General features: G+C 42.7%; 2 long non-coding RNA genes across 2 annotated transcripts; one reads left to right on the top strand and one right to left on the bottom strand.

Moving 5' to 3' along the window:
* Positions 1-14,687: 14,687 nt before the first annotated feature.
* On the bottom strand, positions 14,688-25,297 carry LOC123602263. Its single transcript, XR_006714428.1, has 2 exons — positions 25,212-25,297; positions 14,688-14,833 (listed from the first exon to the last, which is right to left on the bottom strand). It is a non-coding gene; the product is annotated as an uncharacterized LOC123602263 (long non-coding RNA).
* LOC123602262 lies at positions 19,531-24,966 on the top strand. Its single transcript, XR_006714427.1, has 4 exons — positions 19,531-19,676; positions 20,463-20,578; positions 22,126-22,278; positions 24,500-24,966. It is a non-coding gene; the product is annotated as an uncharacterized LOC123602262 (long non-coding RNA).
* Positions 25,298-25,623: the final 326 nt, after the last annotated feature.

Here is a 25,623-nt window from a genome sequence, read left to right as displayed (position 1 = left end):
GAGAGAGGGAGAGAGAATCCCAAGTAGGCTCCATGCTGCCGGTGCAGAGCCCCATGTAGGGCTCCATTTCACGAACCATGAAATCATGACCTGAGCTGAAATCAAGAATCAGCACTTAACTGAGCCACCTAGGCACCCCTCCTTACTTTTCAATCTCAAAAGTGTCTATGGAGATCCCTCAAGCTCAGTGATTCCTTCCTCAGCTATGTCAATCTACTGGTGGGCCCATTGAAGACAGTCTTCATTTCTGTTACGGTTTTAAAAAAAAAAAATCTCTAGAGCATTTCTTTTTGATTCATTCTTAGAACTTCCATCTCTCTGCTTGCATTTCCCATCTGTTCTTGCATGCTGTCTATTTCATCCACTAGGGCTCTTAGCATATTAATCGTGGTTGTTTTAAATTCCCAGTCTGATAATTTCAGCATCCCTACCACCATTGAGTCTGGTTCATGTTCTATCTGATGCATGTTCTATCTCTTCAAGCTGTGTTTTTTGCTTTTTAGTATGCCTTGTAATTTTTTTTTCTTGATGGTTGGACATAATGTAAGAGGTAAAAGGAACTGTAGTATGTAGCTGTGGGAGGAGGAAAGTGTTCTAAAGTTCTGTGATTAGTTCTTAGTCTTTTATTGAGCTTGTACCTTTAGACTGAATTTTACAAGTGCTTCTTAGCCCCTCACTGCCTTAAGTAGGACAGGATGGCTAGAGAGGCTGGAGTTGAGTATTTCCCTTCCTATGTGTTGGTTAGGCTCTTGGAAAATCTCCCATAGTTTAGGCTCTAGTAAAACAGTTTCTCTTGAGGGAAAGCCTCGTTCAGAAGAACACAATACTCTGGCATATATCAGATGTTTTTTTCCTTAACCCATGCCAGAAGCCGGAGGGAATTTTTCTCCAACATTTACTATGAGAACCTGGTTGAATTCCTGGAGGTAAAACTCACAAAAGTGTGGGTACCCCTCAGAGACATGGTCCTCCTGGAGTTTTTAACTTTCAGACTTGTCCACACAGAGCCTCCAGCAGTTTGTCAAAGTATAGGTTTTCCTACCTGAGCACTGGTTCCCATAAGGTTTCTGCTGGTGATCTCTGCTCTGATGAGTTGTGATTGTATTGTTTCACCTGTATGTCTCCCCAAATTTTGGCAGCGGTGGTTTGTCCTGAGACCTGATTTCTCTGACAGATCTAAGAAGGATCATTGCTTTTTCAATGTATTCAGCTTTTTACTGATTGTTAAGACAGAGTGGCAACTTCCAAGCTCTTTACATGCTGGGCCAGAAACTAGAAGTTCACATGGATTTATGCTATAGTTCCCTAATCAGTTTTCTTCTTCTGCTCTTGTCCACCACACAGCAACTCAAATTAGCTTTCAAAATTTAAATTAGATTGTTACTTTCCTGCTCAGAACCTTCCAGTGGCTCCCCATCTCACTCAGAGTAAAAGCCGAAGTATCAGGCCCTATGTATTGGACCCATCTCCAATACTCTGTTCTGACGTCCATCTTCTCTCCAGCTACAGACTCACCTCCTACCTTCCTGGCCACCTTGGTGCATCCAGTTGTTCTCTCATGACCAGGCCTTTGCACTTGCTATCCTCTCTGTCTGGAATAGTCTTCCCTCAGACATCTGGCTAGTCCAGTTCTTCCCTTCCTTTATCTCTTGGTTCAAATGTTTCCATCAGAGCGAGGTTTTCCCTGATCATCCTATAGATTACAATGGCTCTTCCCCAATCACCCACTGGCCTCCTGCCATGCTTTATTTTCTCCATAGCGTTGATCACTATGTGATATACCATACATTTTACTTTTGTGTTGTTGTTTATAAAATGTAAAGTCCATGAGGGCAAGGTTTTTAAATCTATATTGGTCACTATTGTATGACCAGTGCCTAAAATAATACCTGGCATTTAATAAGTCCTCAATAAATATTTGTTGAATGGATTATTACCATGCTTGTAAAGATGAAGCAAGGGACGTGGCTAGAGTTCAAACTCAGGTCTTCATGACTCAACGCTCGTGTTCTGAGCGACTATGCTACATTGCCACTCAATTCTGTGTTGAATATTGAATATCTGATGCATTCTTCCAAATGGCTATTTCCTACACCCTGGCAGTTTTCTATTTCTTGGCTCTCACTGGAGTTGATTTTTCTGAGTTGGTAAGAACTCTCTATGAACTGCATCCTAATATTTCCTCAAGATCATTGCATTGCAAAGTAGGTTGAAATAAGACTGCCCACTGCATTACCTGCAGGGCTATCTCTCCTTCATCTGGCTTCACTGCAGCGCATCTGCCAGCTAAGGTCAGAACTGCACTGCTTCTGGCCAAACACAATCTCAGGTTAAGTAGTTGATATGATGCAATCTGTAAAATAAATTATAAAAACCCAGACAGGCCAGTAACAGTCCTTCAAGTTTGCATGTTTAACAACCTTCAAAGTGCCTTGAAGTACATTATCTGTTTTGGTGTTTATAATGACCTGCTGGATAGATCACTGCTTATCTCATTGCTTAGATGGAGAAACAAAGGTCACAATTAGTAGCAGTGCTGGAACAAGACCTTGGGTCTTCTGACCCCAAAAGCCCAATTTCTTCTCCAACCGAGTTTCCTTCAGCTGGTTTATGCCCAGCTTCGGTTTACAGTTCTGCCAACTTTTATTCATACACAGCACCTGGAATCTAAGTGAATTATGTAAGTGGGGGAGAAAATGGGGGGTGTTTTAGACATGTGTTAGTTTTGGCCACACTATCCAACTTTTGGGTCCACCATTCTGCTTCCTTCTTTTGGTAACAAAGCCATTTTCAGTTTGGTACAATTACTTGTGCCCCATTGGTTGCAGTCTCAGTTGGGCTGTCAATCAAGTTGGCAAAGGAGAGGGCATTTTGCTCAAGCCAAGCCAATCAGATTCAAGGACTTGGGATCTTCACCAGAATGGCAGAAAGATAAAATAATGTTGTGAAAGAAGCAGGTAACAGTGTTCTAACAAGATGGTTGATTGGCTCCTACTCCAGGATGTCATTGTTCTCAGCTCCACCAGCCTCATTGTCAGCTGTCTCTTGATTATGTGAGCTGGTCTCATCCTCCGAATACACCCCCTTGCTGAAGTTAGCCAAGGTTTATTTCTGTTGCTTGCAACCAAATAATCCTGCCTAGAGTAGGGAGGAATTGTGGGAAGGCTGGCCTCCTCCAGCAAGACTGGGACCCTCCTCTTCAAGATGAACTAGGGTTAGTCAGTAAGTGCACTGTGGTTCTTTTCTTGGTCAATGGATTAGTGAGTGCCTTCTCACCTGGGACCTCACAGCCTGGCAAGGCCCTTAAGCAAATGAAAGGGCAGGTTGGGGAGAGATGTGAGTGGAGCTTTGGGGGTATTCCTCAAGGACTTGGGGAGAGAGAGCAAGGAGGCTCAGGGTATCTTAATGCAGCTACAGGAGTTGTCCAGGCAGGAAGAATGAGACCCAAACTTGGGAGAACAACTTTTGCTTTGCTGAGAAACTTTTGTGATAGCCAGGGCTTCAGTGGCATGTTCTCATGTCCCTGTTACCATATTTTAGATAAATGGCAAAATTATTAGACAATTATCATGGAGTAGAGAGTGGCACTGGTAGATAAAAGGAGGATTCATTGCTGCTACCTCCAACACACAGAGAGCAGAGATATTTCTCTTAGGCACCCCCTGCCCACTTGCTGCTTCTCTACTTTTCGGCCCTCCCACTGGTTCTTTTTTTTTTTTTTTAATTTTTTAATGTTTATTTATTTTTGAGAGAGAAAGAGAGAGACAGAGCACAAGCAGGGGAGGGGCAGAGAGAGAGGGAAACACAAAATCCGAAGCAGGCTCCAGGCTCTGAGCTGTCAGCATAGAGCCTGATGTGGGACTCGAACCCACGAACTGCAAGATCATGACCTGGACCAAAGCTGGACACTTAACCGACTGAGCCACCCAGGCGCCTCTTTCCCCACTGGTTCTGATGCCCACCTGCTATGGACAGAGTATCTTCTCTGCTATGGACAGAGTATGTTGAATTTTCCTTTGCTCATTCTTATGAGTCAGTTTTAAAGCACTAAATTGTCTCTTCCAAGCACTCCTTGCTATTTGTTGGAAAGACACTGTACTCTGAGAGCCCACTGCATGCCAGGCATTGTGGTCAGTGTTTTTACATAAAATATATGAAGTTATTTAACTCTCACAGCAACTTTGTGAGGTAAAAATATTACCCCTGTTGGGGTGCCTGGCTGGCTCAGTCAGGAGAGTGTGTGGCTCTTGATCTCAGGGTGTGAGTTTAAGCCCCACTCTGGGTGTAGAGATTACTTAAGTGAATAAACTTAAAAAACATAAGGAGCTCTCCAATGCTCAACACTTAAAAGATATATTATCCCTGTTTATAGATGAGGAAATCGAAACAATGAGAAGTTAACTAACTTGTCTAAGATAGATCACATTAAGTAAAAAGTGTCAGAGCCTGGCCTTAAACCCAGATGTGACCAATTTCAAAGCTCTTCGGGAGTCTGGATGCTTAGTCCTACCTTTGCTACTTTTCAGCTCTGTGACTAGATCCACAAATAAATCTCTTAGGTCCTAGAATCATTTGTGAGTAAAATAATGGTAGACGTTGGAGATGGAGATTGGTTTTACATCCTGTGCCAAGTCTGGTTAATTGCTTAGTGGCGGTCAGGAAGGTGTGCTGAGAGAGATCCAGAGACTATGCTAAGTTCCTGAGGAGAGAGTTCTGTGATCACTTGGTGATGTCTGCCATGGGCCTGGAAATGGAGAGAGAAGGTATTCAGGTTGCTTATTAGCCATTCCTGGCCTAAGTGATCATGAGGAAATTTAGGCCATTAAATGTTATAGCTCCTTGATTTAAACATCCTGAACTTTAAAGTTTATTTATTTATTTTTTGCCATTGCTGCACCCATCATGGGGCTCAAACTCAAGACCACAAGATCAAGAGTTGCATGCTTTTCCAACTGAGCCAGCCAGGCACTCCTAAAATCCTGAACTTTAAAAATAAGCCCATCCTGACTAGGTTCTTTCCTGTCCTCTTTTTGTCTTTCCTCTGCTTGTGTCTTCTCAGTTTTCTACAACTGTCCAAAACCCATTGTCATCGATTCACTACCAGTTGTGAAAGCATCTCCTTCCCCTAGCCTGGGCAGCATAAGTGTATCTGTTATCTATTGCTATATAATCAACCATGCCAAAGATTAATGGCTTACAACAGAAGTGATATATTTCTCATGATTCAGTGGCCTGATTGGGTAGCTCTACCCCACATGTTGCTAGTGAGGGTCACTCGTGTGGTTGACCACCGAATGTGGTTGAGAACTTGACTGGGCACCTTGGTTCTCCATATGTGGCCTTATGCATTTCCATGTGGTCTCTCTCTCTCTCCAGCAGGATAGTTTGCTGGACTATCTTCCCACATGGCAGCTGCATTCCAGGAAGGAGAATTCCAAGAGGACAAGCCCTGACATGCAAGCACTTATCAAGCCTCTGCTTGTGTCACACTTGCTAATGTCAAAGGCTCTGGATAAGTATAGAGTCAGTGTGGTATTACTGTGAAGGTATTACTCAAGGGCTCAACTACCAAGAGGCATGGCTCATTGGGGGCTGCCAATGTAACAATCTGTCATAATAAAGCAATTTCAATATTCCTAGGAATTCTTACCATGCATTTAAGTAATCACAAAGCACTTATTGATGTATTAAGTGCTAACTTATAAGAGGTAGAAGACAGAATCCTTGTCTTTGTGGAGTTTCCCATTCAGTAGATAATATGGAACATACTCTGAAAAAATGAAGCAATATAAGTTAGGGGGAATGGATTCCAACATACTGTTGTGTGTTCCAAAATTTTACTGTGGATCAATTATTTGGAATATTTTGTATATAAACAAAATGGCTGGGCCACAAAAAACCTATTTAACCCATAATGCAGATAAATCCTGGTAGAGCTTCCTGAACTTCACACGTTTATGCACCAAGTTCATGATTTTTGCCATCAACATATACACTGGAACTGTTACTTCATATTTTCCTTTGATACAACTTACTTTTTAAGACCTAATTTTATTTTATTTATTATTAATTTTAATTTTAAATTTATTTTTGAAAGAGAGAGTGAGAGCACAAATGGGGGAGTGGTGGAGAGAGGGGGAGAGGGGAGAGAGAGAGAGAGAGAGAGAGAGAGAGAGAGAGAGAGAGAGAATCCCAAGCAAGCTCCACACTGTCAGCACAGGGTCCTACTCAGGGATCAATCTTACAGACCTTGAAATCATGATCTGAGCCAAAATCAAGAGTTGGACGCTTAGTTGACTAAGCCACCCAGGTGACCCCCCATTTCATTTTTAAATAAAATTTTTTTATCACCGCTATAAAAGCAAAACAAATACTATTTGCCATAAATATAAGAATATTATAAATAAATAAAATGGTAATATACATAAAAGTAAATTCAGTTAAAATGAAAAATAGTGATAACACCAAATGCTTTTGAGATCAGTCATACATTGCTGGTACAAATATAAAATGGTAAAGTCACTCTGGAAGATAGTTTGCCAGTTCCTTTCAAAACCGAAAATTAACTGTATAACCTAGCAATTATACTTGTGGGCATTTAACTTGTGGGCATTTAAGGAAGACTTATTTTCATGCAGGAATTTGTACATGAACATTCATATGTTCATGTATTGGTAATAGCTGTATTTGTAATAGCCAAAAAACTGGAAACTACCCAAATGTCCTTCAGTAAGTGAATGATCAAACCACTTGTGGTACATCCATACCATGGAATACTACTCAGTAGTAAAAAGAATGAACTGATAAATACAACTTGGAGGAACCTGAAAGAAATCATACCGAGAGAAAAAAGCCAATCCCAAAGGTTACATACTGTGTGATTCCATCGATATAATGTTTTTTGAAATGACAAAATTTTAGAAATGAAAAACAGAGTTTAGGGATGGGAAAAAGAGCCTGTTTGTGGCCATAAAAGGTTAACATAAAGGATTCTTGAGGTGATGGTTCAGTTGAGTATCTTGATTGTGGTGGTGGTTATGCAAGACTGCATAATGGTAAAATTATCATTTTTATAATAAAATCATGGTTTTATCATATCTCACACACACATGAGTGCATATAAAGCTGATGAAATCTGAATAAGCTCTATGGATTTTACTAAAACCAATTTCTTGGTTTTGCTATGGTACTATTTGTATGTAAGATGTTAATGTTGGTGAAGATTTGGAGTAGGATCCATGGGGCTTTCCTGTCCATTTCCTTGCAACCTCCTGTGAATCTGAAGTTATTTCAAAATAAAGAGTAAAATAGGGGCACCTAAGTGGCTCAGTGGGTTGAGCATCCAACTCTTGATTTTGGCTGGGGTCATGATCTCACACTTTGTGAGATGGAGCCCTGCGCCCAGCTCTGCGCTGACAGCAGGGAGCCTGTTTGGGATTCTCTCTCTCTTCCTCTCTCTCTCTGCCGCTCCAATTCTCTCATGCTCTCTCTCTCTCTCTCTCTCTCAAAATAAATAAACATTTATTTAAAAAATTATTTCAATGTTTATTTTTGAGAGAGAGACAGAGACAGAGCATGAGCAGGAGAGGGGCAGAGAGAGAGAGAGAGAGGGAGGCACAGAATCTGTAGCAAGCTCCAGGATCTGAGCTGTCAGCACAGACCTGACCTGGGGCTTGAACCCACGAACCATGAGATCATGGCCTGAGTTGAAGTTGGACACTTAACTGACTGAACCACCCAGGAGCCCCAAATAAATAAACATTTAAAAAATAAATAAAAGGTAAAACAAAAGTTAATTCACAACAAATAAAAGGTGTTTGTCAGGATACTTCCTAAAATACCTAAAGTCACTTCAAACATCACCAGTGGTACATGGATCCCACAGTGGAAGATTCTGATCTGAGGAAATAATAGAACTAACCTAGGTTTAAGGAATGAGGGCAGGACGCTACACAATATTGGTGACAGTAGCAACAATAAGCACTTAGGCAGTGCTTACTCTGTGTCAGGCACTATTCTAAACCCTTTCCAGATACTAATTCATTTAATTCCTACAATGACTCTGGGTAGAAGTGTTAGATTCCATGGGAGACAGACATTGAAGCAGAGATTTGCTTGCAGGAAATGGGAGTGCTCTCAGGAGCACCTGTGAAGGGTGTCGGACACCCTTAAACAGAGGGAGTGGAACTATTACAACAGAGGTGTCGGCAGATTGTGGGGCGGTGCTGGAGCTGGGATGGCCCTGCAGAGTTGTCACAGTTAAGAAAAGTGAGCTGAATTATTTTACCTCCCATTAGCAAGTCACTAGATGCAGGCTGCCTGTAGGGAGAGGACATAAATTTGAGCAAAGCAGCTTCCTTTGATGGAGGACAGTGCCTGGAGAGGAACTGAACTGTGAGTGGTCGGCAGCCAACACTCAGCCCTGAACGGGAAAGGGTCATATGTCTCATACAGTCCACCCCTTGTGCTCAGATCTACTTGCTTAATATAGTTGGTTTGCCTCCTCAGAAGCTTTCCAGGAGTCTCTTTCTGGGGAAACATAGATGAGAAAGTTTGTAGGACAAAAAACTGCTCTGACTCTGCAGACTGCTACTTATATTCCTTGCTGCCTCCTTTCTGTGCATTCCAGATTCCCCTCACCCTCAGCACCTCTGCTGGTTTAGGCAGCTTACTTGGCCTCAGGCTGTGGTTGCTGCATTTGTCCATTTACTATTGATGTTGGACATAGAGTTTGAAGAGACATAGAGTGTGTCCCAGTGATCGTCTGGTGTCAAATATCTTCTTTGCTTTCATTCTACAATAGCAGTCCCACCTCCTTTTGATGGTAAGTGTCAATTGCCCCTTCCAATATGATGATCCCTTTCTTGCCCCCTGGTCTGTTGGCACAAGAAACTTAAAGTGATAGGGTAGCCTAACATTTAATTGGATTACTGCATCCTTGATAGAAGGGACCTTCTAAGAACCAAGACCCCTAGGCTCCTAGAGTTGAGGTCACTGGGACTAATGATAAGCAGGGCCACTCCTACTTCTTGCTCCCCAGACCCACATATTCTACCTACTTGGGACATAGCACCATATAACAGTCATTGATTTAGGGTCTAAATTATACCCTGAAAGATGGCATTCCATCTTCACAGGGCATTTTCTCCAAGCTGTACCTCAGCTGTGCTTTCAAAAGGCCACTCCATTACTCCGTGAGGCCAGAAGCTTCTGGGTGGTGCAGTATATCATGGACCAGGGGATCCTGTGATCATACATCTGCAGCCATACCTCCTTCATGGGCTCTTTGGTGTCATACAACATTATGTGAGATGCTGTTCCAGTGTATCAGACATTCTGTAAACTCTCAGAAAGTGGTGTTCCTTGAGGCCTTGTAGTCAGACAAATTCATGCATGGAATATTTGTTAATTCTAGTCAGCTTCCCCTATCAGAGTGGAAGGGTTATAAGGTAATCAGTTTTCCATCAAGTTCTGGTTGCTTTCCTGGAAGGATGGGGCCATGTAAGGTACCCAGTGTTGGTCTCTATTGATGGTAGGTTGATGTTTGGCAGTAGCCGTAGTGAGGTTGGCCTGGCTGTGGGCTCATGCACAGCTTCTGTCCCTGCCATTATGGCTACTCTGTTCATGCCAGTATTGGGGTGGCTAGTGGTAGAGGCTAGCTGACATCAACTACTTGTGAAATTCTGCCTACTTGATTGTTTGGTGTCCTTTACATGGTGGATGACCTGTGATGGCTGTTAACATGCAGCGAGGTCTTCACACTTCATGCACAGTCTCACAGGTTCATCTACCTACCACTTTCCTAGATCAGTTTGTTCCTAATCTTCCAATCTTTTTCCTTCCAGACCCTTGACCAACTAATCAAGCCAGTCACATCTGCCTATGAGTCACTATGTAGTCTAAATCTAAGGCCATTTTTCTTTGTACACGGTGAAGGACTGGGTGCACCATCCAAAGTCTGTACCTGGGCACCTGGCTGGCTCAGTTGGTGGAGCATGCAACTCTCGATCTCAGGGTTGTAAGGTCAAACCCCACGTTGGATGTAGAGATTACTTAAAAATAAAGTCTTAAAAAATAATAAAGCTCTGCATTGAAGGATTTCCCTTTCACTGTTACCTTTCAGTACCACCACCTTCCCCCACCCCTCACTGAGTGGGGCTATATGCAGCCATGGTCCATTTCACTTCGCACCCACATACTGAGCTGACTCATCTGTGACCCACGCTCAGCCTTTTCCCTTTGTCATCTGCTGACCGTAAATGATTCCCCATGTGGCCATTGGTGTGAACTGAGGGAGAGGTACTGGTGCAAAAGTGGGAAGTGACATGGGAGGCCGAGCCACCTACTCATGCAGCTTACTTATTCTCTCATGCTCTGCCCAGGCTTGATCCTGGATACCACCTCCATCTAATGACGGAGAGCTCTGAACCCAAATGACTTTATGATTTGGTGAGTCTGATACACCCAGCTTGTGATGGAGATCTCTAGCTTCACGGTCACTTAATGTCCCATAATCAAGTGCTCTGTGTCTACCAGGGCTCAGTAGAACACAGGTTGCTGTTTTCTGAATGGGATATACAATCCTCTGTTATAGATGGCTTGACCTTGATCCAGAATACTAGGGATCTACTTTGTGACTCTTTTTGAGACATGCCATACACTCCATACAGTGTCTTTTCCCATCATAGATGCCTGTGATGGGTCACTTGCGCCACAGCCTGCACCTGCTGAAGAGCCCTTTCTTGGTCTGGGCTCTGCTAAGAGCTGACAGTCTTCTTTGTCACTAAGTAAATAGGTTGCCACAATGTCTTCAAGTATGGAAAATGTTATCTCCGGAACCTGACAATGTCTATGTCAGATTGTGGCAGGCAGCCTCTAAGGTGGTCCCCAATGACCCCTGCCTCTGGCACTACACCCACTCATGTATTCTCTCCTTGAGTGTGGACTGGACCTAGTGGTTTGCTGCATAGAAAAATGGCAGATGGGATGGGATGGCACATCTGAGATTAGGGCACAAAAAGGCCATGACTTCTGTCTTGGGCGACTCCCTGGGGCCCTCCCACTCTCATTCCCTGCCTTCCTCCTTCCCTTCTATCACCAGCTGCTATGTTGAGAGGATAATCAGGACACAGGGAGAGAGGTACAAAGGCCTACCAGCACTTGCAGGGATGAGCTTGGAAAAGGATCTTCTAAGGCCTGCAAAAGTCATGAGAATGAGCTTGGGCAGATGCTCCAGTCTTAGCTAAACCTCAAGATGACTACAGTCCTGCCCAGTCTTGCCTGCAGCCTCATGAGAATCTCAGGGTCCCATTCTTTCTAATCAGGCTATCCACCTTGGCATAGCAGAGTTTCTGGAGTTGAGAATTCAATCTTCTTTGGAGTCCTGTTCTTCTTATAATTAAGTACTGGGCTTGATCCTTCATTTTCTCTGCCCTCCAGTGCAGGAGATGAGAGTCTCTCTATATGCTGTCAAAGATGGCTTCAAGCTCTTACTCTCTGCCTTATATTGGTGATTAATCATTCTGGGCCTTTTAGCGTCTTTCTTCAATGAATCAATCCCTGCCACCCCTAGCAACAGCCATCTCATTCTACAGTCTTTACCAATAGTACTTACTAGAACCTCTGAAATGCTTGATATGCTGCATCCCACGGCATCGGTGTCCACCTGTGTCCCATCCCAGGTCACTGCCAGTGAAAGTTCTAGCAATTGCACTCTAGCCACCTGCCAGGTTTCTCAGTGTTCCACCTGCCATCAGTAATGGGGTCCTCAGAGCCAGTCAGCTAGCAAGCAATTCTGCTCCAAAATCCCAGTTTTGAGACTGCTTTCCTAGACCAACCACCTGTTGTAGGTCAGGTTTCCTGGGAAACAGACTCTGAAGCGGAGATCTGCATGCAGGCAGTTTATTGAGGGGTAGTCTGGGGAACAACACCTGTGAGGGAAAGGAAAGGGAGCTGGAGTGGGCAGAGAGAGAAGCTGGCCTCTCATGCAGTCACAGCAGGGACATCAGTGGATTTTATAGGGAGGTCAGAAGCGGGGATGCCCCTTTGGAGTTGCCTAGTCAAGGCAAGGAGACCAGGCTTTTATAACCTCTATTGGCCCATCACTGGAAGCAGACTGCACAAGGGAGGGGATATAATCTTGCACAGTGCAGCTTCTTTTGGTTGAGGTCGGTTCCTGGGAGGGACTCAGTGTGAGCAGTCAGCGGCTATCATTCCTGTAGCTGGGGAGTAAATGCCTCAGTCTTGAAGGGGGATTACTGTGGCACACCACCATATCCATTCCAGAAGGTACTGGGTAAAAGGTAAAGGGTTGCTACCTCCCTTTTACAGATGAGTAAAATTGAGGCACGGAGCAGATAAGTAACTTGCCCAGCCAGGAATTAACAGAGCCAGAGCCCATGCTCTTAAACACCATGCTCTATGCCTTTCTAGGAGGAGGGGGAGGGAGAGAATCCTTCCCCCATTCCTGGGATCATGGCCAAGCCAAGTTAGAAATGCAAAATCTGCTTTCGATATTCCCCAATCTCCATTTTGGTGGCTTTCTCTCACTTCTCAGAGTGTCTTTCCCAGACCTTGAAGTCAAGGGAAGAACATTCCAGGCTTGGGAGTGGAGGAAATGGTATTGTCTGGGTGGGTGTAGGTATGACCAATATGGAGGCAATGAATAGGTTGATTTGGCTATTGGAAAAAAAAATTTTTTTTTGTACAGGCAAGTAGGGAGAGATAAAGGACTAAAGGCCACCACAGAGGCCTTAACAGTCAAGCTGAGGAATTTGAACATCACTTTGTGAAGTGGCAAGGGAGGGGAGGGTCTGAACAGAGGCGGGTGGGTGGGAATGACGTGCAAAGGGTTGTTTGAGGAAGATTTAATGTGTCCCCAGGGCCAAGGATGAACTGGCAGAAACAGAGACTGGAGGGAAATCTGCTAGGAGGCTGTGAAGAGGCCAGAGGAAGCAGAGACAGGGAGGATGGAAAAGAAAGGCAGCGGGATAGGCTTCACGAAGGAAGCATGTCAGGATTCTGAGTGTGTTAGAGGTGATTGTCTTAGAAGATACCAGCAAGGACAGCGGGACTTCAGGTGTGCTAAGCAAAGGGTCCTAGAGCAAAGCTCCAGAAATCTGAAAGCTCTCTGGGTTTTCCATGGTAAAGGCCATAGAAAGTGCTTTCCCACAGTGGAAGTCTGAATATCCACATGACAGCTAACACCAAGAGTACATGAGGCATGCGGGCAGAGGAGAGAGTATTTGTCAGTCTAAGTAAGGATTTTATTTTATTTTATTTTATTTTATTTTATTTAACGTTTATTTATTTTTGAGACAGAGACAGAGCATGAACGGGGGAGGGTCAGAGAGAGAGGGAGACACAGAATCTGAAACAGGCTCCAGGCTCTGAGCGGTCAGCACAGAGCCCGACGTGGGCCTCGAACTCACGGACCGCGAGATCATGACCTGAGCCAAAGTCGGACACTTAACTGACTGAGCCACCCAGGCGACCCATAAGGATTTTATTTGACAACCGATGGTGTGCTCGCTGTATGCCAGGCACTGTTCTTTTCAAGAATAGCAGCTCACTTGGAGCCCCTGGGTGGCTCAGTCGGTTAAGCATCTGACTTTAGCTCAGGTCATGATCTCACGGCTTGTGGGTTCGAGCCCCGCGTCAGGCTCTGCGCGGACAGCTCAGAGTCTGGAGCCTGCTTCGGATTCTGTGTCTCCCTCTCTCTCCCTGCCCCTCTCCCGCTTGTGCTCGTTCACCTCCCCCCTTCAAAATAAATAAATAAACATTAAAAAAAAAAGAATAACATCTCACTTAATCACTTTTGACCATTACAACCCTATGAGGTAGGTGCTATCATTATCTCCATTTTACAGATGAGAAAACTGAGGCATGGAGAGGTTAAGTCATTAGTCCAGGCTTATCCAGGAAATGGAGGATCTGGGATTCAAACCCAGACAGTGCCTCCATATTCCATGCTCTTAGCCACTGTGTTCTGCTCATGGCACTTCATGATTAATCATGATAAATCTTAAAGTGGGAATAAAAAAGATAATCACCAGTTTACTGGTATGTGCAATGAGACTCTTAAAATCCCCGGGATTTCTCATTTTTGTTTTAGAGCTGACTACTTCCCCACTTTGACCTCATCTTACCTTCTCTATCAGATCCTCAATTCATAAATATGTCTTGGGAAGCCATGCCCATTACTAGATCATAGGTAGACAGTGAGTCAGGACAGCCCGAAGTGATCTCATACATTGGCAATGACAGAAGGGGTTTAGCATCCTTTGTTTATTTGCGATAGTCATTCATTCTTCACCAGGTGCTTCTTTCATATATACAGCAAACAACTACCCGGTATCTACTCTGCACATACAGTGGGGTTGAAAGTTAGAGATATGGGCATGCATTAAGACATGGCCCCTGACTCTGAGGGACTTGTGTCTTCTGTTGCCTCCCTGAGCTCTCCAACCCAGAATTCTAAGAGCAACCAACAGTCAGGGATGCAGAAGAACATTCCATGGCTGTTGGAAGCAGTGAGGGGTGGAGGTTGGCTGGATGGGTGTAAGGCGACTTGGAGCAGTTACTCTGCAAGGGCAAGTGATGCATGCCAGCGTCTTGTCCTGATCCCCTTCTTTCCAACCTGACCCTCAGATGCTTGTCAGCTATATTCTCACAGTCTTGGAAGAAGCTCAGGGGGCCCATTTTATTGATGTTTTGCTGCATCAATGAAAGAGGCGGCTTGCTCCATGTAGGTGGAATTCTCTGTCCTCCAATTCCATCAATTTCATTTCTACAAAAGATGTTTGATAGATAAAAGAAAACATACAGTGTATACCTAGATACAAAGCATAAGAATAAAATGAACGTTTGTAAACTGCCCAATGTAATAACATTTCCAATTTTGTTAGCTACCTGTGCACTTCTCAGTCCCACCCTCTGCCCCTGCCCTCAGAGGTACCCACTGTCCTGAATTTTGTGTTTATCATTTCCTTTCTTTTTTAGGATAGTTTCATCACATGTGTGCACCCCTGAACAACGTAGTGTTTAGTTTTGCTTGATTTATTTAGCTTTTAAAAAATGGTTTCACTCAATATAGAGTTGACTGTGATTTGCTTTGTCCACTCCACATTGTATTTCTAAGATTCATCCAAATAGCTCATTTTCACAGCTGTTTACTAATTCATTCAATAAATATTGATTGGGCCCCTGTAATATTCTATTAGGTGAATATATCACTATTTGTTTAGCTTCCTGTTGATGGATGTTTGGGTTGTATTCTTTTTTTTTTTTTTTTTTTTTTTGGTTTCTATGAATAATACTACTGGGAATATTCTTTCACATAGCTCTGGATACATATGTGCAAGGATTTCTCAAGAGCACTGGTTTTCCAACTGAGATTCATGATCTTTAGTAGGCTGTGAAATCAATTTAATAGATTCAACCAGGATTTTTTTTTAAGTGAAAGAGAGCTATAACTACTTTAGTGCATTTCATGTGAGGTATTGCTTCATGAAGCTTCCATTTCAGTTATGTTTGTGTGTCCCAGGCTGTGATGTGAAGAATTTTCTTACTGTGGGTTTTTAGAAAAGTTTGGAAGCCTTTACTCCAGGGTGGTGTCTCTTGAACCGTCTATGGGTAAATTGAAATTTTTTCCCCCGTCTGTTACAGACTGGCACTTATGTACAATACCATAACAATACCGTAAACGTGATTACTTGGAAAATGAAATTTTATTATATCCAACAGACATTTTTCAATAAACATGGTGCAGCAATTATTCACAATAGACAAAAGGTGGAAACAATCCCAAGTGTTCATTGATGGCTGAGTGGATAAATGAAAGGTGTATACATTCAGTGGACTATGGCTCAACCTTAAAAAGGAAGGAAATCCTAACACGTGCTCAAGGATGAACCTTGAAGACATTATGTTAAGGGAAATAATCCAGTCACAAAAGGACAAATACTCTCTGATTCCACTCGGGTGAGGTGCCTAGAGTAGTCAAATTCATAGAGACCATCGTAGGAATGGTCGCTAGGAGCTGAGGAGGCGGGGAGAATGAGGAGTTCTTGTTTAATGGGCATCGAATTGCAAGTCAGGAAGATCAAAAAAGTTTTAGAGATGGATGGTGGTGATGGTTGGACAACACTGTAAATGTGCTTAATGCCACCGAACTATATGTAGCATAAAAATGGTTTCAATGGTCAGTTTTTATGTTATGTATATTTTACTGTGATAAAAAAATGTCTGAAAAATCAATACAAGGTGGCAGCATCAGGTTGCTATTAAATTTTCTAAATGCTTACTTCCAGTTTTGGTACTTGTCTCATGATGGCTTATAACAGATCTTTTACATACTGCCACCGGTTTGTGGACTGCACTTTGAGTGGCAGTGTTCCGGGGTATAAACCTAAGAACGGAGAAACTGAGGTGTAGGCTAGGCACATGTTCACCTTTACAAGATAACCACCTTTACAAATTGTTTTCGAAAAAGGGAAATAATTTACACCTCCATCAGCAGGTGTATTAAGAGTTTCCTGTACTCCTCATCCTTACTGATACTTGGTATTGTCAGAATTTTTTTTTTCTTTTCAAATTTCTATTGAAATTCTTGTTAGTTAACATGCAGTGCAGCATTGGTTTCAGGAGTAGAATTCAGTGACTCATCACTTACAGACAACACCCAGTGCTCATCACAAGTGCCCTCCTTAATCCCCATCCCCCATCTAGCCCATCCCCCACCCACCTCCCTCCGTAAACCCTCAGTTTTTTTCTCTATCCTTAAGAGTCTCCCATGGTTTGTTTCCCCCTCTTTTTTTTTTTTTTTTCTCCAGTATTGTTAGAATTCTTAATGTTTGCCAATCTGGTGAGTGCAAAATAGTATCTCATTTTGGTCTTATTTTGCATTTCCCTGATTATTCATAAATTCAAGCATTTTTTTGTATGTTTATTGACAAGTTGTGTTTTTTTTCTTTTCTTCCTGAAATGCCTTGTGCCTTTTGCTGATTTTTATATTGGGTTGTTGGTATTTTTATTATTGAGTTGTAAGCGTTTGTTTAGTCAACACATATTTATCGAGCACCTGCTATGTGCTGTCTTCTATATGCTGGGAACACAACAGTGAACAAAATAGACCAAAATTCCTGGTCTCATTTCAGAGTTTATAGTCTGCTGGGGAGAAGGGGAGATAGGCAATCAAATTATTTAGTCACATATATAGTATGTATGGTAATGATAAGTGTTATGGCTAAAAATAAGACAGGAAAGGACAATAGGCAGGGCCAGGGCGGGTGGTGAGCTTGCAATTTTTTAAACAGTGGTCAGGGAAGGTTTTATTAAGAACATGACATTTGAGTAAAGGTTCTGAAAGAGACAAGGAAATGAGCATGCAGACAGCTATAGGAAAAGTTTCTTATAGATTCATTGGTCAGTTATATGCATTACCGACATCCTCTCCCAGTTTGTGGCTTGCCTTCTCACTTTCTTTAAGCTATATTTTGATGAAAGAAGGTCTTATTTTTAATATGGTCTAAGATATCCGTCTTTTATTTTATGGTTAGTGTATTTTATACCTTGTTATACCTTGTATAAGAAATCCTTCTCTTTCTTGATCTCATAAAGAAACTCTATGTTTTCTTCTAAAAATTTAAAAGTGTTGGAGCACCTGGGTGGCTCAGTTGGTTAAGCGTCTGACTCTTGGTTTCGGCTCAGGTCATGATCTCCTGCATGAACTCTTCGTGAGTTCAAGCCCTGTGTCAGGCTCCGCGCTGGCAGCGTGGAGCCTGCTTTGGATTCTCTCTCTCTCTCTCTCTCTCTCTCTCTCTCTGTCCCTCCCCCACTCACACTGTCTCTGTCTTTTTCAAGATAAATAAATTAAAAAATTTTTAGAAGTGTTGCCTTGTATGTTTTGCTTTTAATTTACACAGGATTCATTTTTGGATATGGTGTGAGATAGGATCCATTCCCCACCCACGCACCCACGAACAATAAATTGTGGGTACCATTTAATGGATAATTTATCCTTTCTCTGGTGGTCTGCTGTGCCCTCTCTGTCATAAATCAAGCTTCCATATACCTGTAGGTCTGCTTTGGAGTATTTTGTTTAATTGCCTTGAAAAATTTGTCTGTCTTTGTATCTATACCACACTATATTACTTACTATGGCTTTATATTATGTTTTTATATGTAGTAGAAAAGATCCCTCCCTCTTATTCTTTGTTCAAGGATATCTTGACTACTCTTAGCACTCGACCCTTCTATGTAAATTTTAGAATTAGCTTGTCAGGTTACTTGCAAACTTCCTCTTGAGATAAGGACTTGAGATGACTCAATAGATCACTTGAAAAAGAATTGATGTCATTTTCGTATTATGACTTTTATCCATGAATATGGCTCATCTCTCCATTCACTTAAGTCTTATCCAATGTCTTTCAATGAAGTTAATTTTTTTTTATTTTTGTTTAAAAAATTTTTTTTTACCATTTCATTTCATTTATTTTTTAAGTTTATGTCCAAGTTAGTTAGCATATAGTGCAACAGTGATTTCAGGAGTAGATTCCTTAGTACCTCTTACCCATTTAGCCCATACCCCCTCCCACAATCCCTACAGTAACTCTCTGTTGTTCTCCATATTTAAGAGTCTCTTATGTTTTGTCCCCCTCCCTGTCTTTATATTATTTTTGCTTCCCTTCCCTTATGTTTATCTGTTTTGTATCTTAAAGTTCTCATATGAGTGAAGTCATATGATATTTGTCTTTTTCTGACTAATTTCACTTAGCATAATGCCCTCTAGTTATATCCATGTAGTTGCAAATGGCAAGATTTCATTCTTTTTGATTGCCGAGTAATACTCCATTGTATATATATACCATATCTTCTTTATCCATTCATCCATTGATGGACATTTGGGCTCTTTCCATACTTTGGCTATTGTTGATAGTGCCACTATAAACATTGGGGTGCATGTGCCCTGAAGTTAATTTTTTTAATAAAGGTCTTCCATACCTTACATCATGTTTATTTCTAAGTACCTTAATTTTGGTTGCTGTTATAATCAGTATGTTTAAATTTTTTTTAAGTTTATTTATTTATTTTGAGAGAGACAGAGACAGTGAGAGCGGGGGAGGGGAAGAGAAAGAGGGAGACAGAGAATCCCTAGCAGGCTCCGTGCTGCTAGCACAGAAGCTGACATGGGGCTTGAACTCGTAAACCATGAGGTCATGACCTGAGCTGAAACCAAGAGTCAGATGCCCAACCAATTGAACAAACCAGGCACCCCTATAGTTAGCATCTTTTGAAACTATGCTTTCTAACTGTTTATTGCTGGCGTTTAGAAATGCAATTGATTTCTGTTATCCACCCACCTTGTTAAACTTTTAAGAATTAATTCCAGCAATTTATCTATAAAGTCTTCTGTGTTTTCTAGTGAACTAGTAAACTTGTAACTATATTATCTATAATAATGTCAGTCTTGTTTTTTCTTTTCTGAAACTTATACATTTTTTTTCTTTTCTTATTGCACTGGATAGGGCCTCAAGTACAAAGCTGGAAAGAAGAATTGATGCAGACATTTTTGTCTTGTTCCTGATTTTTAAAGGCCTTCTAACATTTCACCTTAAAGAATGATGTTTGAAGAATGACGTTTGCTGTAATTATTTGGTTAAAAAAAACTCTATCAGGTAGGAAGTTTCATTATGAATTGATGCTGAATTTTAGCAAATGTTTTTTTTCTACACTTGTTTAGATAATAATAAAGTTTCATTCATTATCCATTAATGTGGTGAATTACATTATAGCTTTTCCAATGTTAAATCACTCTTGCATTCTTAGGATCAACCCAGCTTGATCATGATGTATTATATTTTATGCACATTGCTGAACTCAATTTGTAGGATTTTTGCATCTATGTGAATGAATGAAATTGGTCTCTAATTTTCTTGACCAGTTTAATTTTTTTTAATATTCCTCCAACAGATCTGTCACTGTAGCTAAGTATATCCAAATTAGAAGGCCACCTCATGGCTTTTCTATCCCTAACACCAATGCACTGATGCCTGAGTACCAACCACAGTAAAGGCCAAACACAGGCTCTGGAGGTCAATGGTAGGCTGGAAGAAGGCCTGGCTGGTTGCCAATCCACATCCCCTTTCTCGCATCTTGATTACCAGCCTGTGATCTACCTTGAGGGTGCAGACCACATCTTTTCATCTCTCTATCCCAAGGGTCCAGCACAATGCCTGCAGAGCAGCTGCTCATAAACACTTGTGAAACAGAGTTTACCCAACCCAGTAGTGGGCTCTTCTTGGTTCATCTGACCTGATCTTAAAAACTGTTTCTTCATTGTGGTCTTGAGCCTTTTGGTGCACACATTGCATGCATATTCTCTGTGTCCCAGGACAGACAGTGGTTGGTTTGCAGATAAGAATTGTGTCTACAAGGAATTTCTTTTGACTTCCCAATTTCAGAGCCTGCCCTACCCAGAGCCCAGAGTCCCCTGAGTCTTGTCCCATCAGAGTGTTCATCCACATTCTTCCTCACACGTTGGAAACTCTAAGTAGGCCTCATTCTTTAAAGTTTCCAGGTGAGCCATGCTTCTGACCCATACCTTTGCCTGGCATGCCCTCTCTCCAACCCTTATTCTCATGAGCCCCTTCTCTGTTTTTCACACTGTACTCAATTGTCAAATCCTTGCTGAAGCCTCTTTCCACTCTCCTCTTCCTGAACCCCTTGCGGTCAGTCTTCCATCGTCTGTGCTCTTCAGATGTTGTATATGCACCTTAAAAATTTTTTTAAGGGGTGCCTGGGTGGCTGAGTTGGTTAAGGGTCTGACTCTTGGTTTTGGCTCAGGTCATGATCTTGCAATTGTGAGATTGAGCCCTGTGTGGGGCTTGGTGCTGATAGCATGGAGCCTGCTTGGGATTCTCTCTCTCCCTCTCTCTCTGCCCCTCCCCACTGGGGCTCATTTGCCCCTCCTTCGAAATAAATAAATAAACATTAAAAATATTTACAAAAATTTTAATGTTTATTTTATTTTTGAGAGAGAGAGAGAGAGAGAGACAGAGCATGAGCAGGGGAAGGGCAGAGAGAGAGGGAGACACAGAATCCGAAGCAGGCTCCAGGCTCTGAGCTGTCAGCACAGACCCGACACGGGGCTCCAACTCACGAGCTGGGAGTTCATGACCTGAGCCAAAGTTGGATGCTTAACCGACTGAGTCATCCAGGTGCCCCTGAAAAAATATTTTTTTAACCCTGAAATGCTTCAGTGTATATTTCTTGAGATCAGGACATTTCTCTTACAGGGCTGCAATACAATTGTCAAAGTCAGGATATTTCACTTGGCTACAAATACATTATCTAATCCACAGTTTATTTGGAAATTGCATCCATTATCCCTTTCTTTAACTTGATTGTAACAATTGTCACATAGTTTTACAGATATTTGTTCACATTTGTCTGCCTCCTGTGCACTCGCACGCATACAATAACCCTGTGAGTTTGGGCTTCTATCTTTTTTTTTTTAATTTTTTTTTAACGTTTATTTATTTTTGAGACAGAGAGAGACAGAGCATGAATGGGAGAGGGTCACAGAGAGAGGGAGACACAGAATCCGAAACAGGCTCCAGGCTCTGAGCAGTCAGCACAGAGCCCGACGCGGGGCTCGAACTCACGGACCGCGAGATCATGACCTGAGCTGAAGTCAGACACTTAACCGACTGAGCCACCCAGGCGCCCCTGGGCTTCTATCTTTTATCCCAGCTCCAGTCAGGTGCCTTGTAAGTTTTGTTTTCTGTGTGTGTGTGTGTGTGTGTGTGTGTGTGTGCATGGGTGTACATGTTTAATTAGTTAACCAAGTTATATGGCTTGTCTTCAGTTCCTCTGGTCTTCCCAGGATGGCCCTCCCTCCTACAGACCTGTGTCTTCTTGTTCTCTCTCTCTTTCTCTCTAAACCCTTCCACTAGCCTTATTTCTGAGCCTTCATTTATACTAACTAGTAAATGACTCATAGTGGCTTGCAGTGTCCCTCTTCCTAGGGGTAGATACTGAGGGATAAAAAAACAATCACTACACCCCTCCTGTCTCCAAGGACCTCCATTTCTTATGTCCTGTGTATTTTTGTTTCTCCTGCAGAGGCCAGTTTGGCCAGTCTGTGCTTGGTGACTGCTGGTTTGATGAATGAATGCAAGCATGCAGAGATGGCCCCTGAGAGCCCAGGTGCAACCACTCTCCAGTCGGGCCAATTGGTCACATAATCAATGGCTGGACACGATGTTTCAAACCAGGGTATTCTATTGCTTCCCTTTAGCTCATTTAAATTAAAACAAAATTTTTTAAATGTTTATTTATTTTTGAGAGACAGAGTGAGCCGGTGGGGTGGCGGGGGGTGGGGAGCGGGGGGAGCAGAGGGAGAGACAGAGACAGAGAGAGCACAAGTTGAGGAGGGGCAGAGAGAGAGGGAGACAGAATCCAAAGCAGGCTCCAGGCCCTGAGTTGTCAGCACAGAATCCAACGAGGGGCTCGAACTCACGAAACCCAAGATCATGACCTAAGCCGAAACTGGACACTTAACCGACTGAGCCACCCAGGTGCCCCCGCTTTGGCTCATTTAAAGTCAACAGGTTGTTCTGAGAAGCATGTCAGACTAAAAATTTGGACTGCCCATTTTATGAGGGAAAAAAAATCACTAAGAGGCCAAGGAGAGAAATTGAAAAAACACTGAAATGCTCCTCATGAGGGTTGTCACTATTTTAAAATGGTCAACTTCTTAGCTGGCCTCATTTGTCCTTTAAGTGCTTGGAGCTCCATGGGGAGAAAATTCACCCAGAATCTGTAGTCAGATTCCCTGCCCTCAGTATGCTCATCACTTATACCAAGTGACTTGCCCTAGGCCTCTCATTATTCTTTGAGTCTTTGTATCTTCCCATTGTTTTTATATTTAGTTGCGCTGTGATGATAAACCTTTGTGGCACATCAATGATATGCATGACAATGCAAGAAACTTGAAATTAGGTCCCAGAAGGCTTGTAACACAACCTCCACTGGGTTTCTCTGTTTTTCCACCTCTATTGCTTTTTGTCCGTCTCCCCTCCCACCCTGGGCTCAGTGCATTCACAAGGAGCTACCCTTCACCTGCTCTCTTCACATCGCCAAGTTCTAGACTCTCCCCCAAATCCACATTTCAGCCTTTGACCTCCTATACCACCTGTCCTGTTTTCCTCAGTGAGGGATTTCAGGACAAGGACCTGCTCTTCAAAGTTTGGGGCAAATGGTTTGATCCCAGTGGAAAGCAGACAAAGACCTTGGTCTTCTATCCTCTTCTGGGTATCAGGGCCCAGGCATTTCTAAGGCAATTTTAGGGGTTTCTAAACACACACACACACACACACACACACACACACACACACACAAAACAAAAACAAAAAAAACCACGCATAGGCAGAAGTTTCCAGAGGCTGCTTGAGGCCAAAAGTCTGCCCGAATCTCACCTTTCTCTGCCTGCAGAGATGGGGAACCCCTTGAGCTGGCTGTTAATCTTGGGACAGCTGGTTTTGGATAAATAAGCCTGGGTCATCTGATCCCCGACAGGTCTCAAGGGGAAAGGCTGTGAGGGCCTGCTCTGTCCCCAAGATCCTTCTGCAGTGGGACTGGTTTCTTGGGGATAATTAGTGCTCCTCTGTCACGGCCCAAATCAAACTGAGCCGGGCTTGTGTTATGACACCTTGTGATATTTGTTGACACTGTTTTCCTCCTCAGATTGTCATCCTATCTTCCTGAGGAGAAGGAGGAGGGAGAGAACGTGTGGAAGAGGCAGGGAAAAGACTCAGGTTACAGATCATCTTCCCACGGGGCCCAGAATGGGGCTGCTCCCCACTGCGGCTCTTCTGGGCTCTTCTGACATTTTTGCCCAATCTCCTCTGTGTCTCTACCCCCCTGGGGTTCTGGCCGCTTCCCCTTGGGAAGTGATTTTTCACAGTGAGTCCGCTTGTCCCTGACTTTGGGCTTTTAACACTCTCTTCGTTCCAGCCATTGTTTTGTCTTCAAATGTACATTAAAATAGCCTATCTTTCGCTTTGGTTCTTTTCACCTTTCTGGTGTTTGTAGATGGCATGATCGTCCTTGATTTATGAGTTAGCTAAGCTGTATAATTATTTCTTCATCTTTACTCATGGATTCTTCCATCCCTTAATCACTCTTGTTTTTCCCTAGACTGTCACTGTCTTTACACTTGTCTGGTAATGAGGCAGCCTCTGCCGTGTCCAGATCCTGTCCTGAGGACTTGGCGTCTGAAGAGGGCAGTTAATGTGCTCAGGACCCGCCCCTGCCCCTTCGCATTATGAATCAGCTTGTCCCTGACTGTTCAGCACTTAACACTTTCATCATTTCAGCCAGTCGTGTTTATTGAAAGTGCATCGACCACAGAGTACCGTAGTACATTTCTCTCTCTCTCTCTCTCTGTTTGTAGACGGAAGGATTGTTTCTGATCTCTGAATGTGTTTGTTTACAGAGGCTTCTGAACAAGGCTGTGCACCTACGTCAATTTTAGATGCTTTTCTGAATCTGCCATTGCATGAGGGAATGCGGGAACAGACATTGTAAGGGGAAGGAGCCACTCTGGACGGAGTTTCAGGCAGCCTGAGTTCACATCCCAGCTTTTTCCCCTCCCCCTTCCTAGCTGTGTGGTCTTGGGCAAGTCACTTCACCCGCAAGAGACCTCACTTCCCTGAATCGTCACATGAAAATACCATCACTCTCACCACAGTGTTGTCACAAGGGGGGATGAATGGCTTGTGTGAGCCCAGCAAGGAGGAGGTACCCAGTTCACATACATCTCCTTCGGTTCATGCACCAGGCTGGCTCCTTTTCTAGGAGATTCCCAGACTTTTGTAGCTTGGAGACTAGGAAAATCTCAAAATATATTTTGATGAGCCTAAGTTTGCCAACTTTTTATTTTGCCAAGGATAACAGTATATATATATATATATATATATATATATATATATATATATATGTATATATATATATATATGTATATATATATATATATATATATATATATATATATATATATAAAGACACAACTAACCTCCATCTATTTTCACTAAGTTTTGTAAAAGAATATTTGAAAACAAAAAGTAAAGAGGACATGATTTAAGAGTTAAACATGGAATACATTTAGCGTTACAAAAACCTCTCTGTATTGTTCTTGTTTATCTTACCTCACCAGGGATGCATGAAAACTTGGTTCACAGGTCAGTATTTGAGAACTGTTGCGTTCATTCGACAGCTCAGAAGGGTTTTCCAGATTAGGGTTTCCTGCCGTGGACACCTCACCCCGAGGTGGGGAAGAGTAGGGGGGAGGATGAGGGAGAAGTGCATTTTTTCATATTAAGTTTAAGGAACCGCTGAGGTGTGGCTGCTGAGTCCAGGGACCTTGGGACAATTAGAGATGCGAGCAGGTGTGAGAAGTTGATGTCACGATATAAAGTTTGTGAGGAGAGCAGAGGCATGGCATTTCATATCTGAGTTCCACGTAAAATAATGGCCGTATCTGCATTTGAGGTTAAAAAAAAACCAGATGCAAGTAAACAATGAAAACTTGCCACGTCTGGTGGCTGAAATGTGTTCTTT

The sequence above is a fragment of the Leopardus geoffroyi genome, chromosome D1 (genome assembly GCF_018350155.1).
Source record: "Leopardus geoffroyi isolate Oge1 chromosome D1, O.geoffroyi_Oge1_pat1.0, whole genome shotgun sequence".
Classification (NCBI taxonomy): Eukaryota; Metazoa; Chordata; class Mammalia; order Carnivora; family Felidae; genus Leopardus; species Leopardus geoffroyi.
This window is presented reverse-complemented; position numbering and strand designations above follow the sequence as displayed.